Source organism: Oxyura jamaicensis, chromosome 1, assembly GCF_011077185.1.
Source record: "Oxyura jamaicensis isolate SHBP4307 breed ruddy duck chromosome 1, BPBGC_Ojam_1.0, whole genome shotgun sequence".
Lineage (NCBI taxonomy): Eukaryota > Metazoa > Chordata > Aves > Anseriformes > Anatidae > Oxyura > Oxyura jamaicensis.
The window spans coordinates 91,065,450-91,081,670 of NC_048893.1; the positions used below are offsets into that span (position 1 = coordinate 91,065,450).

At 38.1% G+C, this 16,221-nt stretch overlaps 1 long non-coding RNA gene across 2 annotated transcripts in view; it reads right to left on the reverse strand.

Moving 5' to 3' along the window:
• Window positions 1–356: 356 nt before the first annotated feature.
• LOC118160423 overlaps window positions 357–16,221 on the reverse strand; it is a 25,008-nt gene continuing 9,143 nt past the window's right edge. The window contains exons 4-5 of one of the 2 annotated variants that reach the window (XR_004747490.1): window positions 5,774–5,882; window positions 357–419 (exon numbers count right to left, since the gene is read on the reverse strand). This is a non-coding gene — a long non-coding RNA (uncharacterized LOC118160423). Of the gene's footprint in view, window positions 420–5,773; window positions 5,887–16,221 lie in introns of both variants that reach the window. The other variant, XR_004747488.1, reaches the window with a different exon arrangement.

Consider the following 16,221-nt stretch of genomic DNA (forward strand, 5'->3'; position numbering starts at 1 on the left):
GGACTTCTTCCAGCATTCAGTCAATACTGGTCCTCCAGGAATGACATTCCTGGTATTTACACCCTGACAAAACAACCTCGTCGATCTTTTAAAGATTCTGTGAGTCTGGAGTAACCGAGGTCCATGTTGTTTTCAGGCATAACATCCTTCTTTTGAAATAGAAGACAAAGACTGAAAGTCCCTAACAGGACCTGCAGTAAGGTCAAGCAGTGAACTCAGAATAACAAAGTGGCATCCCATGTAGAGAAAAAATAAAGGTGGATGTATAAAGAAAAAAGATCTCAAAAATGAAATGAAACAAAACAAAATAACCCCTCCACCACCACCATATACTCTAAGTACCAATATCATACTTATGCTTCCTGATCCTCTTCATATAGGTGGTGATGTTTTCTGTCAGCGATATAACCTGTAAGTAGCTAAACACATTGGCAGAGCTTTGAAATATGGATCAAGTTTCCACATGAATAAAATGAAATCAACTGTTCAGCCTTAGGAGTCAACTGGTTGGAAATAGCAGCTTTATTCAGCTACTGACAGGAAGCAGACTTGTACTGGATATTGCAACTAATATTTGTTTTTTCATAATTTAAAAGACACTACTTTGCCAATTTACTACTTAAGTTTACAATACATTACACTTGATGCAGATATACAAGCTGGATCTGATAAAATAATCTTCTGAATAAAATTAATGAAATTACATTTACACATAGCCTAGCACTGTGCTAGCTTTAAAATTTAATGCAAAATCCAACATACGAGCTTTTTACATTCATTTTATTGTCATACATGATGAAAAAATCTCTATGAAGGCTTTTGAAATGGAGAATTTTCAGAATTAGTTATAGTTCTTACGAAAGGCTCTGCAGTAACTGACCTGGAGTCCAAAAGTCCTTTACCTGCCTCCCCTTCAAAAAGCAAGCACAGTGCAGGGGCACAAGAGCACTAGCTCCTCATACAGAGCTTTCACAGTATTATCTCCCAGTATCTTTGTGCATGAACTACAGAAATGATATCTAGGCACAGGAAAATATCTGGCTGCTTCTCCATGCACATTCACCTCCTGCCCTCTTTGGTTGTAAAGCCAAAAAGGTTATAAATAGTGATGGGCAGTACCTGACATGGACACCTCTGGGGCTAAGACCTCAGATTATTTCACAGGTTGCTGAACAGCTGCCTAAAATATTTTTTCTGTCTCCCATTCCTTTTTTTTTTTTTTTTTTTAAGCCAGCAATCTAGAAGAGATCTGAATCTTAATAAGCACGAAGTAGCACTGCTTTTCCCTAAGGAGATCGATCTGTGAGAACAAGATTTTTCTCTCTGGTGGGACAAGTGTATGGAGAAGGCCACTAAACTGGTTAAGGGTTGAAGGAAAAAATGCTTCACAAATGGCATATTTAGCTTATTACAATGGCAATATTGCCATGGGGAAAGAAACATTCAGTGAAATCAATACCTAGGTCAGCCAATACTATTCATGTACTTGAAAGCCAAAAGACTCCCTCTTGAAAGAGGGTGCATTGTGGCTGTATTGCATGCATATTCCCCCAGACTCCTAAGAGCCTCCAGGGATCTCCATGTAGCAACCTGTGCCCAGGTGGCTCTGCCAGTGCGTTACACTACTCACCCTACAACGCGTTAGAGTGGCAATTAAGCTGTGTAAAGTGGACAAAAGAGGATGTTGAATCACAGGTTCTTCAGGGCGATGAAACAATTTAGTCTGTCTGAAGTAAGTCTGCTGCAGAAAGCAGATTTAGAAGGAAGGAGTCACACAGATGGGGGAGTGCAAGCAAAGCATTTCTCTGACTGGAGAGCATCTGGCATACCATTAAGCTACACTTAAATAACTAACAAGCTAAACAAAAGTTTAAGTAGCACATGATGTGTGTCTCTTGGAAGGACCTGAAAAGTAACAGCTGAAGACAAGTCACAGGATATTTAACTACTGCCGAGCCCAAACATCCAAACAGATGCTTAAACTGTAGCGAGAACCAAAGGAATACAAAAAAGCAAGCACAGGGACTGTTCAAGTCGATATGATGGAGAATTTGAGTTGTTAATCTAAAGGCAGAAAAATAATTAATGTATTGCAGATTGCAATACAAGGAGAGAAAGAAGGCTGAGTAACTCTTGTCATTGAGCTTCAGTAAATTTATTATTATTATTATTCTTTAAACCAAGCTTTAAATCTTACCCATCTCTAAGACAGGATGCAACTCTGCTTTTCCACTACCAGGTAATTTTGCCTCTCTGCACAAAAGTTGGATAGTTACACCACAGTAATCAACTCTACAGTCCCCTGAGAATTTTACATAGAATGGATATTTATGCTAGTTTTTAGAAACAGAAAGGCTAAGCAGCTCTCATGAAACTCTGGAGTGCCAGCAATCCTACATCTTGGATCCTGAGGAATGAATGAGTCTATCTGGATTTCTTTTCTCATTTGATAAAAATAACAACAACAAAAAGATTGTTCTTTTTCTTTCTCTCTCTCTCTCCCTCTCTCTCTCTTTCCTTTGCCCCCACCTTCCCCCCGGGGTACATTTGGCTGTACTTTTCATTACATCGTAAAATGCAATCACAAAAGTAGGTGGACGGTGATTCTCTTCCATACACAAATGAACTAGGAGGGGTTTGGCACAGAGGCGGGTCAGTGCACTACATATGGCCATAAGGAAGTCTGGCATCATAAAAATATGATTAAGAAAAACACTCAGATGAAAGCAATTTAAGTAAGCAGATGTAGCAGTGTGCTTGAAAAAGTAATGTGTTTCAGGAAACTGCTAAAGGAGTAAAAAAAAGTTCCTTACTGTTTACGTTATTTTAAATATAACATAATTCTTAAAACAAATTTTTGGACAGAAGGAATCTTTGGCTGTAGTCTGTATTTGGAAGATTTGTATCTCACCTGTATTAAGGAGACTAACTCACAGTTGGCTAAAGATTATCACCGTAAAATACAGCTGCTCTTAATTTGAAGAAGTGCGTCCTTGCCTTTGATGCTGTGTATTCCTTTTCCCAGTGGTTAATAACAGCTAAATAAATACAATAAGAAAAAATGCCTCTCTAATATTTAATTTGAGCTTATCTCATTGAGTTTCCAGCTATTAGTTCTTGTTGTGTTTTTCTCTGCTAAACTAAGGAGCTCTTTTGTATAATTTTTTTCTTATCATAGAGCATTTATACACTAATCAAGTCACTTCTCAGTCTGCTCTAGTATAAAGAACAACTTGATCTGCAAGTGTGTCATTATACAGTTTTTTCTCTTCCCCTTGAGCAATTAGCATTGCTTTCTTCCTCAGACTCTACAGTTTTTAATACCCTTTTAAAAGTGTGAAATGGAAACAATTTTCAAGCTCTGACTGTGTTATACTTACCCAGAAAATTACCTTGCTGATTCCATATATTCTTCTTCCAGGGTGCAAGTGAACCTTTCTGCCGCTGTATGGACCCTCACGCTGATCAAATGCCCACTCTGATCTCTTTTTTTGGAGTCACTGTTTTCCTTCCCCCCTCCTTTGTTTATGCTGTTCCATGTTTCTAGACAAATAATTTGTTTTCTTCTCTTATTAAGATGCATTTCATTTAAATGGACTCTGTTGCTTAGTATTCCTGTTCTTTCTGAAAGACTGTCTCTTCAGCCTTTGGCAGAGCACCTCTCCAATACACATGTAAATGCTAGGAGCAAGAATTTAACATTAATTGCTGAAAATATTAACTGGTAATGAATTCAGCATTGACCTCTGCATAGCTTCCCTCAGAGTATCTTTCTTCACTGATTACTCCTCACTGAACTCTATTTTTCAAAATTTGCCAAATATTTACTTATTTAACAGGTCCATTGAAAATACAAAGGACTTTTTCTGCTACTGTTGTGAGACTGGCTGAGACAGGTTTAGGTTAGCTTTTGCCTTCCTCTGTAGTGTTATATTATAAATAATTTACTAGAAAATATCCAGGCATTTTGATCTAATGAAATCTCCCCTGTTGTGCTGAAGTGGGACACAGCTGAAGCCTATTTTATCTCTTGCTCTCCTCCTGGGCTCCAGCATGGGCTTGGGACATCTCACCAAGTGACAAAAGCCTACCTTCCTCCAATTATTGGTACAAGGGTCCATGGTCTGAGTGGTCCCATTCAGTCCTTTATCTCTTGCTTAAGGTAGTCTCCCATAAACTGTCATTACTTCTATGTATTTGCCAACTTTGTATGGGTGAAGAGCTAAAAAGTGGAGATGTTTCAGGAGACCACATGGCCATACTGGCTGTCAGAGACATAATTATGCTCTGGCTTTCACAGACTGTGTTGCACCCTCACAGGACGTCTGTCTTTACTCCTTTTTGAAAACTTTAAGAGCTTTAAAACATCCCTTCTGGAGATCTCAACAATCCAAATTGTAAGCATAAATTAGATCCAAAAGGCGAGAGAGCATCTTAGCCAATGCCTTTAGGATACCTGGCAGCAACTTCTCTGAGCCTGCAGAGTATTAAGTAGTATTCTAAGTTACTAATGACTTAGAAAATACCATTTCGCCCTTAGGCAATACAACTATATGAGTCTGATACTTTCCAAGCAGAGAATAGAAATATTTATTGAATCCATCTGCTTTTTCAGTAGAATTATTTTTGTTATTTCCCTCTGCTTGGGATAGATGTGCACAACTACCATGATTTAAATATCCAACAAAAAAAGTCATTTCTGTTCTCAGCCTTGTAGAATGTGAAATTCTTTAACATTTCTTTATGTTTCATAATTTCAGATCAATAATGAGTGATACTTATTTCCTTTTCCATATTCTTATGCATTATTTTAAAATTCTTAATTTCTACTTCCGACCTCTGATATATTACCAGAGCAAGAAAAACTTTCCAGCAGAGTTGCTTTATTTCTTGATAATAGAATACTTGCATTTTTTGGATAATTCTTCTAAAATAAATCCTATTTTTATTTATGATTTCCTTGTGACTTTTCCTTTGCATGATTTCTGGTCACATTTTTTCTGTGGTGCTTGGAGGATTGGCTTGGTAGCACTGAGTATTTATACTGCTGTTAGGCTCATTTTTCCTTGCCCAGACTGAACATAATTAAATTCTGATCACCGATCCCCATCCAGTTTTAATCGAACTATTAATTTCTCACCAGCCATCGCAGGCAGGCTCTTTATAAAATGTATTTGTTGTCTCCTCATCCATCACTAAGGCATGAACTCCCAGGTATTAATGGTAATTTTCAATAACTTCAGTGTTTCTCTAAATGAGGGAAACTGCAGATCCTGTGATATCAAGTGTAGAAACTAATCATAGGCCAGGAGCACTAATTGGCCCCATCCTAAGTCTTTAGCAAAGGAAGGTCTGCAGTGTTGGTTAGCTGTACCCACTCCCATTTTTCTACAGGAAGAAAACTGAAGGCAGGAATAGACTTCACCTCTTCACATGCATTCACACAAACTCCTATTACTTTCCTTTTCTACACTCTATTTCTTTGAGGAAAACCAACTGAAAGGAGACTTCTGCTTCCTTCATTTCTCTCACCCTACTCCTTGTGACAAAATACTCCGTATCTCTTAGTTTTCAGTGAACCTCCTTTATCTTTTCCTGCATTCATCCTTGTCAACAGTATCACAGTACTTGTCTCTCTAATCTACTGCCTCTTATTTTATTTTGCCATATATAGAAAGTATGTTTTGTAGAAGATTACTGCTTGCAAAGGAACCCATGTATTTACATTTCTATTAAAATCTTCAAAACAATACGTTGGAAAGTCAAATCGTACCTTGCAGTATAATATTGACAAACAACCTGGCTTGAGGTTCCTCAATACATCATTTCTCCATGGGAGGCGAGTCATCTGAAAACATTGCTGCTCGCTTCTGCTCATCCATCTTCCTTGCAGGAGCAAAGAGAAAGGGAAGTCAACAATATGTCTGACAGCAATAACTACAGCAGTATTCATGTCTCTTCCACCTTTAAATTAGTATTTAGTTGTGTTTGCTTAAAGTACAGCTTGAAGAGAAATAAAGAAAACAGTAAGTGACAAATGAGTATGCTGTAGACATGGCTTAGCTGAGATAAAACAGGATTTTACTTTTAAACAAGCTCAGGCTGCCTAGTGCCAGCTGTCCATGAGCTGGAGCAGGTGTGATCTGACAGCAGGGCCCCTGCCCAGAGAGCAGCACCCTGCTCACTCCTGCTGCAGAGCCCCATGCTCCCTGTACAGCAGTACCCCTACACCATCCCCTGCAGATGAGCACTTTTCCTTCTCTCTTCCCCTTACCTCTCTGACACAAAGGGCAGTGGCTCTGTTAGCCCTTTTCATAAGCAATACTTTTAGTTCTTTTCTTCTTCAAACCTTTTATTATTATTATTATTATTATTATTATTATTATTATTATTATTATATATATATATATTTACAACCATTACCTAATTAATCCTCGCAAAAAAACAAGAGAGCTTACGAAGTTCTAAACAGTAAACAGCAGTTGGCTGTCAACACATCTTATTTAATGTGACAATTTAGAGGGAAGGTTGAAGAGAAGTAGGTATGTATTTATTTTAATTTTTACAAGACCAGTAGAATCATGGGAGCTGGAGCACCACAGTTTCCAATTCCCACTTCTGTCCAGAAACCAATGTGCTGCAGCTCTCACAACCCCATCCCTCTCGTTTCCCCTTCTACCTTCTTTCTGAGGTTAACCGAGTTCTCTGCAATTCAGAAAGCTCTAGAAAAGGCTTTTCTCGAAATGTTGCTCCTCCTGTAGATTGGTAAAATGCCTCTTTGATTAACTCCATCCCAAAACAATGGACTGATTATTATTTAACCTTTACAAAAGCTGGAACACAAACTTACCATGCACTGCACTCTTGGAGATTTATTAAAATTTGATTACAAAAACTAAAGGGAACCATGCACTGCATCTTGAACAGCTTTACAAAAAGCCAGTCTAGACAATCCTGTGCGAATGACTCAATCTATGCACAGCATGAAAGAAAACACGCAACACTTTCTTAGTGTCATTTCTATTTAGAAATGGCTCGAATATGTGTTTTTAAATAAAGAAAACAGAAGTAGCAGGAATATATTTCACAGACAAAAAAAAAAAAAGGAAAAAAAAAAGAAAATAATAATAATAATACAGCTAAATGCATTCAGGATTGCAACAAACAAATGTAAATTATTTTTTCCAGACTTCAGGGATCACTTTGAAATGGTTCTCAATGTGTCTAGTCCTTCCCAACTCGAAGAAGCAAATAGCTTAAGAAAGGAGGTCTGTGCGATTTTATTACTTTTTTTTTAATTATTATTATTTTATTTTTATTTTTAATAAACTATTCTGAGGGAGGGCTGTTAGAAATTCTTGCTCTCTCTTGCTGTTACAGGAATGTGGGACACTAGCCCAGGCCAGCTGACAGGGTGAGCTCCTGGCAGAACAGGCTGTGCCCCATTCACAGCTTGAGGCTGGTCCCGGTTTGGGATCCCAACACCACCTTTGCAAATTCCCTACAGTGCCTGGCATTGGCCCAGCAGTGCAAGTTGCACATTATACCAAGGCAGTCACCAAACGGGCAAAGAAAAAGAGACATTTAGTCAAAAACCATGAGATATCATGACAAGCAAGAAGACCTGCCTCCATATCAGGAGGCTAACAGGAAGAAATGGTTAACAGGTTAACGCCATCCAGAAAGATCGTGTCAGCTCCAAGCATAGCCCCTGTGCCAGGGTGCAGGAGGAGCAGGGCTGCCCTGCCTGGGGAGTTGGCACTGGAGCCAGATCAACCCCAGAATGGGTCATGGCCCAGAGACAGAGCCTCTCAAGGGTCCCAAGGCAAGGGCAGCAGGACCTGGGCACTCCCATGGTGCTGCTTCAGGCAGGCCTGGCTCAGGCAAAATCATGCCCCTGTTGCCAGAACTGGAAGACCATGGTGGTAGTCTTGGATGGGGATAGATCAGGAAAATTAATTCCTATAGATACCCCCAAAATAGCTTCTGAGCTGAGTGGTGGCTCGTTGGAGCTTCCTTACCCACCTGGAGTCTGAAAATGCAACTTAACCAAATGAAGGAGTAGAGCTCTTTATCATGAATTGTGCCTGGCCTGGCTTCAGAAAGAGCTATTTCCTTGCAAAGTGCGTGCCCAGGAGTGGTGGCTGCAATAGCAGCACAGGCACTACAATTTCATTTGGTAAAATGAAGTCAGGAAGTACATGTTTCAGAGACAGAAGTTGCTGTACTTGCTCTAAAACTTCCAATAAACAGAATTAAATTCACTGCATATGTTTTTTAGACCAAAGAAGTGAACAGAGTTCAGCCTGGATCACAACCAACCCAACCCAATCCAACCCAACCAAACCAAACTACAGCTCTGCCTCAGCCTGCATTGTTACAGAGCTCACAAAGTGCGGCTGAGAGGATACCAGCCCCACTGAATCATCTGGCATGACTGAAATCATCTGAATGATGGTTTCTACAGACACCATGCTCAAGGCCTGCTGTACCCAGCCACCTAAAATATTGCCTAATCACAGTTGACCGGCTGTGAAAATAAATCTAATCAATTGTAACTTCATATATGGAGAAAGTTGTCTCAAACATGGATCAGGTCTGTCTTCTGCTGGGACCTTTCAATAACATCAAATGCAAGCATGCTGAAAGGCTCTCCTTAATTTTCAGAGGAAAATCCATGTGATTCCATGCAGCCCATCACCAGCACATGAGAAATGCCAGGAACAAGTGGCCTTGTATGCCAGCAGTCTCCTGCTTCCAGATCACTCCCAGGGGGTTGCTAATGGCAGTGCAAATTAACAGAGTTACAGTCACACCCATTCATCAATCCTGGATGTCACTAAGCAGACATAGGGATGTACCTAGGGATGGTCCATCTAAGCTACAAGTATAAATCAAAACCCAAATAAATGTACACAGCAGCTTTGTAATAAATGTACATACCCAGGTGCAGTTTCTGTGCTTCTAGCAAGTTCCTGGAATAGCCCTATCTCTGAATTTGGGAAACATGCCCAACTCCTAACCTTTCAGGTAACTCATTTTATTATCTGTCAGCTACCTAATAAGCCTTGTACAATGTGAGCATAAACACCACATTAATGGTATAGTTATACAAACACCTCTGTGGCAGCAAAGCTGAGTTGAGAAGTTCTCCCCTGCTTGGTCCAACTCCAGCTCCACTTATAGCTCTTCTTCACTGTACCAGCCAGACTGTCTGAGGTGCTGCACTGTCAGTGAGATTGCTGAAGTTACCAGGGTAAAACACAAAACCTCTTTCATTGCAGTCTCTTCCTCTCCACCAAGGAAAAGGGAGAGCAGGCAGAATAGAAACAGAAATTTGAAAAAAAAAAAACCAAACACTTTTTCCAAAAATTAAAATAGAACAGGGCAGAAAATACTCGAATTGATATTACCAACTTTACCAAGAATTCACACTTGTAGCTGCACACAGGGAAACATACAGCAAGAGAACAAACCATTCATACACCTGTACTGAAGAAGTAGAAAGCCCTGCCAGAGACAGCCTGCCTTAGAACATGCCTAGAACATAACACATATTCAAATTATAAGTAAACTATCCAGGGCAATTTGATTTGAGATTTGGTTAAGGTATTCTCAATAAAAACTGTTGAAGAAGAAATATAGTTATAGGATGACAGAATGACTGAAGTACTGGGGCAACAGCCTGGATGAGACAGGAGCTCCCTACCAGTGCGCACCACCTAGCTCTGTTGACATGAGGTAACCCAGGCATGGCCAACAATAAAACCATCGAGAGTGATGTGACTTAGCTTCACTGCCTTAAAAATCCTGCTTACAGAATCTCTTTCAGAAGTCAAATGACCTTAACCCATTTAAAGAAGTGAATGTGAACTGAATTAAAAATATTTGAATCCAAAGTAAATCCACAGCTGGTTTTAATCTTGTTTACAGGAGCATAGGAGTAAAGGAATCCCCAGCTCTTGCAATTTTATGCAGCCTCATCAAAATTCCCTGCTGCACTGATCAAGTGAAGGTCAAGATTTGTGACCCCTCTGCTCTGCAACTTGTTAGAAATTTGCTTAATTTTCTTCCCAAATTTATTCATGGCCAATTTATTCCAATTTATCCTCATAACAACATTGTCCTTTGGGTTAAATGGCTCTCCTCTCTCTCTGCTCCAAGTATTCTAGGCAATATCTTATCATTTTGCAGCCATCATTTTGCTAGATGAACGAGCCAAGCTTTTCATTTTTTCTTTCAAAGGGAAGAATAGCTTTCCTCAAAAATTTTTCAAAAATCTCTCCTCTCCTGTTCTAATTAGAGTTCAGCTTCCTTGGGCTTGGGTGAACAGAACAGCACTCAGTATTTCAGACATTATTTCACTGTTGCCCTGGATGATGAAATCCAGTTTAAAAAATAACTAACTTTTAGTTTTCACTTTTATTACCTACACAAAGAAACTTAAAAAATATAAAGATCACATCTGACCTTATATCTCAATATTTTGACACAAAGATAGGAAAATTAAGACTTGAGGATGTTTCCGTCATTCTGAGGCAACATGATCCAAAATGTTGACTAATTAAAATCTCTCCCTATAAGTATTGTTATGGCAGAATCAAATGATTAATATTACAGACCTTAACTAATATCACTGACAAAGAAACGTCATGCTTTTTTTTTTCTGTATCAATAACCTTTTCTAGACATACTACTCAAGGTTATGGCTAGGTTATAAAAGATTGTGTCTGTTTTCCACTAAATGAAAGCCTGTGCTCAAAAACAAAAACAAAACATTACTGCTTTGGAATAGAAGCATTCCTTAAAATGTACTCGATTTTATCTCTACATTTAATTCTTTATTTTCTTTATTTTCAAGATTTTTACTAAACTCTGACTGCTGATGCTTTTTCTCATTAAAGTGATAAAATGAGTCAACTGTTAGTACTTTAAATTTTGTTAAGTATCCCCAGGATGGTGTCAACAGCTACATAAAGCTTAACAGCCAGAATCTGTTTATTTACCAGCTTTGTTTCTTGACTGTTATGAAAGTAACCTACACCTGTCATCTAAACAACAATGTAATAGAGTATTTTCAATGGAACAGGGCTTTATAATTCTGTTGCTTTGTTGTTTTATATTCTGGTTTGGTTTCATTCATTCTCTCTCTCTCTCTCTTTTTTCCCCATAGTAGGACTGCTGGCTTCATATGATACATATGTGCATATGTGTACCTTCAGATAGCAACTTGTGAAGAAGTAGACCAATCTTTAAGAAAGAAAGACTGCTATTCTGATTTATACCACTATGAATTTAGAATAACTACTGAAAAATTTGTAGGATAGAAGTAACACATGTCAGTTCAGCTGAACTGCAACCATTTCTATGCAACTGAATGGTCACCTTTTGAAATTCCAGATGTTGAATCTCAGTACTACTGTTTTAAAATTGGCCAAACAGCTAATTTATGACCTCAGTATTTTACAAATATTTATTGTCAAAATACACTTCAGTGAAAATTACTACCTCGCCACCACCACCCCACTATTTTTTCCCTCAAACAAAGGAAATGCAGGCAGACTGAACAAAGCAAACGCTAGTAGAGGGAAGAAGGGGTTCCTGTTGTTTTGTCTGCCTTCAAACCACAATCCCAGAATGAACTCCATCACATTTTTAAATTATGCAAACAAAATGAAAGCCTAAACTACTTTCCTTACGTTATATATTCTTAGCAATTCAATTGTCTGAAGGACCGCTGGAGCTCTTGAGTCACCTGTAGGAACAGATATCTTCAGTGATCAAAGTCAGTGCAGGGGAAAGAAAAACAACAAAAAAGTCTTCTTAAAGGCTGTTCTGTGAGGAATTATATTTACACTCAGGTGTCTGATCTATGGCTCTGAGTGCATTCACTTGTACAGTATAGTTGAATAAGACCTGGCAGTTAAAGAAACACTGCTGTCTTTTATAAAAATTAAAGTTTAGGTTGCTTTTATTGTCTTCTTGAACCAGGTTTAACCTGATGAAAAGGTAACAAGAATGCTCTTGTATGTTGAGCTACCTGCGCAAGGCACTGAAATTCAGCTTTGTGACCATTTCATTCTGAATAAGAAGAATTACATATTTCATTTTATTTTTAAATCACAGCATGTCAAAAATAACCAAATGGTTAGGGACTCATTTCTTCATGCCTAACAGTAATCACTAACTTCGTGTTATAGTTGTTTTATTTCCATTACTACAGGTGTTGTCTATATGTGTGAAGTGCAGGGACAGATAACAGGAACTCTATATTCCACAATGACAAACGTTATTTTTTAATTTGTTTTCTCTTCCTTTAAATAGAGCACCTGAACTCCAAAAGTGAATTCATATTACTTTCTTGGTTTGCAGCTGGGCTGAAACTTTAGGGCCAAGTTTTGATATCCCTTAATTTAAACAACTCTCTTACAAGTTAATGCAAGCTTTAATATGAGAATTGAGATAAAATACTGTACTTGGCTTGGATAAAATACTGTGCTTGGCTAACTACGCTTCCCAGAGGGGCATTTCAACTAGAGGAGCAGAGAAAATACAAATACTCCAAACTGAGCAGTCATCTTCCATTTAGAGGGTCAGAACTTTCATGTCATTACTCAGAAGAAAATTCTAGTTACCCTTAGTAAAAAGGAAATAGCAGAGTTGCAACTTGAAATATCTGTGGTTTCTAAGATGCCTAGAGAATGTAGCCATCAGTGTGCAAACACTGATACTATATTTCTTACAAAAAGTAAATGTATTTGCTACATATATATTTTACATATACTTATATGTATACCTATATATATATTTGAATTTTAGAAATATATTTATTAGAGTTAGAAAAAAAAAAAAAAAGATTTTCCCCTATTGTAAGCAGAATAAAGATTGTGTAAACTGCTCACTGTGCCATCAATCGTGGCTGGAGAGCAGGAATGCTGCTGACAGCAGTTACTATTCTTTTGATACACCAGATACATGCCTTACATTCCCGCGGCAGCTGACACCACAATTAGCTCTTGTAAGGCCAAAAGGGGGTGGGGAAGGAGAGAGTTCTTCTGGATAACATTTGGTATCCATGGATAAGCTTACTTTTTTTTTCTTTTTTTTTTTTTTTTTTTTTTTTTTTTTTTCTGCAGCAGTACTGTCAGACGGCTGAATCATGAAGTCTTTATACTCTACTTGAATTCCATTCATATATATCTTTTGTCTAATGATTCCTGAGAGAAGAACACTTAATGAGTTTCAACCTTGTTTCATGAAGCTTCATGACAGTGAAAATGGGGGAAAAAACATTTTCTCAGAGTCAATCACCCAGTACATAAACGAAATATCTACTGAAATCAGGAAAAGTTTTGCCTAGTGAGTTTTCATTTCCATTTTATATTTTTCTTACTTGAAAATGATTTCTGATTAAGATATGATTATGTAGAAGACTTGAAAGTTTACTAAATGGTTGATTTTTATATAAACCCATACATAGCAACAGAATTTACGTAAATAAACAATGGGTGTTGATTACTAATAGAACTTGGCATGTATTTTTCTTTTAATGTCAGCTAACTCCAGTGATCACAGCAATTTCATAATCTCCAATGTCCAAAAACAATTAGATGTTCTGTCTAGTCTCCATTAACAAGATTTGAAAATATGCCCATAACCAAACTGCTCTATAGGTTGTTAATAGGGCTGTACTTATATGTACATATAATATGCTTTGCAAGCTTATAATATGCAAAGCATATTATATGTATTTAAACAAATCTCTTGTTCAAAAGTTCCATGTTAAAAATGCGTTTCTGCATAAAAATTCATGCTTTTTCATAAGTAGATAAAAGTTGCATGTTAGCACATCTTTGCATATTTCTATTGTATCATGATGAATGGGCAATTTGTGTCTAGAGGTCAACATCTTTTCCATTCACCACAGTTGGAACAGAAGTTGAGTAGGCTGATGCAGAGCTGCCAAGACTATTGTTTCCCCTGCAGGCTACATATATTTTGCCCTTTTCAGAAGCCAAAAGGGAAAGCAGTGCAATATAATGGTTTGCCTCCAGCTCAGAGCTCAGGATGCATTGGGGTTTTAATGACTTGTGTGCATTATGGAACAACTTCATCACTGATGTTTTAAATAAAAGTCATGTTCTGCTTCCCTGACTTAACTCATAATGTGATTATCCAAATCCAGATTTCCCCAGGGGCTCTCATAAGACATTCCAAACAAACATTTCACTCCGTTTTCCTCTTATGCCTACATTTCTCATATTATTGTATTCAAGAATGACATTTTCTATAAGAACAACCAGAAGGTACCTTTTTTGTCTAAACTGAGGAATAATTTCTGCAGAATCCCTACCCTTCCATTGCAAACCCAGATTTTGTCATTATTAGCCCTGCAAATGATCACATGCAGTCCTCTACTTTTACCTTTTTATTTTATTTTTTATTTTTTGTTTTTATTTTTTTAAAAAAGGATGGAGAATAAACTGGGACAAAATTGACACATTTCTGCTTCCTTTTATTTGTACTCTTCCTACTCACCATGATGAGAAAGTTCCATGCTGGTTTTATTACTTCTCATTTGAATTCTTACATTGTATATGTAAGGTTCTCCATGAAGATATGTTTATTGCTACATCACCTAATTAAAGAAAAGCATGGTGAAATTTGGATTTTGTGTTCTATTCTCCATTTCCTCTCCCTTTGGTATTAATATATTAAGCAAATATTACTGTAGAATCAGTGTGATCAAATAAGGAGAGCCATACATTACATGTGAGCAATCTGCCATCACAATTCACAGCTGCACGGATAGTGCTGTGCTCCACCGTCTGGTTTCTTCCAGGGCATTATTTTCCACTGAAAGTTCCTGCTGCCTGAGCATCTTTGAGAACTTTACAGACATGAAGTCAGTCAGTGCTCTTCTCCTCCTTATTTTAAACTTGCTGTTTATTGAAGAAATTTTTAAAGAGCTGTATAAGTAAATTGAAAGGGATTTTCAGAAGCAGCGTGTAAAAAGTTAGAGTCCAGCTGGCATGCACAGCAAACCGGTGGCAGAGCTAGAAGGGAATCTGACTCCCCACACCAAATAAAAGAGAATGGTTATTCTCTGTTACCTGTGGAAATGGTTATTCCCTGTTACCTGTGGAATTTTACCTATGGAAAGAAGATACTTTGGGTGAAGCACTGGGAGCTCCCCGCAGACAGCAGCCGCACTGAAACCGCGTCTCCTTGGACAGAGCACACTAGAGGGAGCACACACACCGCTGCCTCTGATCACTATCACTGCAGTCTGCTGAAGGAGATTGACTTGAATTTTCAAGTCTCTTCAACTGCTGAAAGCTAAATGAAAATAATAAATCCTAATGAATAGACATAAAAATCACCATTGCAATTTTCTGGGGAGGCTTTTCCTTTTAAAAAAATTTGGTTTTAAAAGCCAGTCTGATCGTTCTGATGGGAAACATACAATACTAATAAAAACATGAACTTATTAATGAATAAATCCCAACTCCCTTTCCAGAAACACAAAGGTAGTTTTTCACTCCTTACTATTTTCTACAGTTGCACTGGGATAATAAAATAATCTAGTTACCATATGGTCTGAGCAATACAGAGAAACCAGGGAATCTTGACAGACTGTGAAATGAAGATTTGTTTATTTTCCCCACCTTTCATCAGTTTATTTTCCTAATCCTGTATTGCAGACAGATTCTGGTGTAAACAATGCCGTAGCCAAATGATTAAATAGAATCACAAGGGTCTGTTGGGCAGCAGCAGCTCTTCTGGAAAAGACTGATGCAGGCTCAGACTGAAGTCACAGAAAGAGAAGGCTGTGCTGTGGAACTGCTACTCAGTATGCCACAGATTTCTGCTTTTCAAACAGTCATGCAACAAGGCTGCGTGTCTTTCTAGACCCCCCTACAACCTGCTGGTGATATTACCCTTGATTCTCCTGTTGCTCTGCATTCTTGACAGGTCATTTACATTTGCTAACTGTTTGACTTGCACACTTCTTCGGGCATTGCTGCGAGAAGGAATTTCTCTCCTAATCCTTATGTGGTGTGCATCTCACTCAATTCAAAGCAGTCAGAAGACAGGCCTCCACAGGAGAAAGGCCAAGGCCACGTTTAGTCACTCTTACAAGCAGACATGCACAAAGATTCAATGACCATTTTAGAAATGTCAGGTTAATAGCAATGAGCTCTATGTAGGCACATTAAA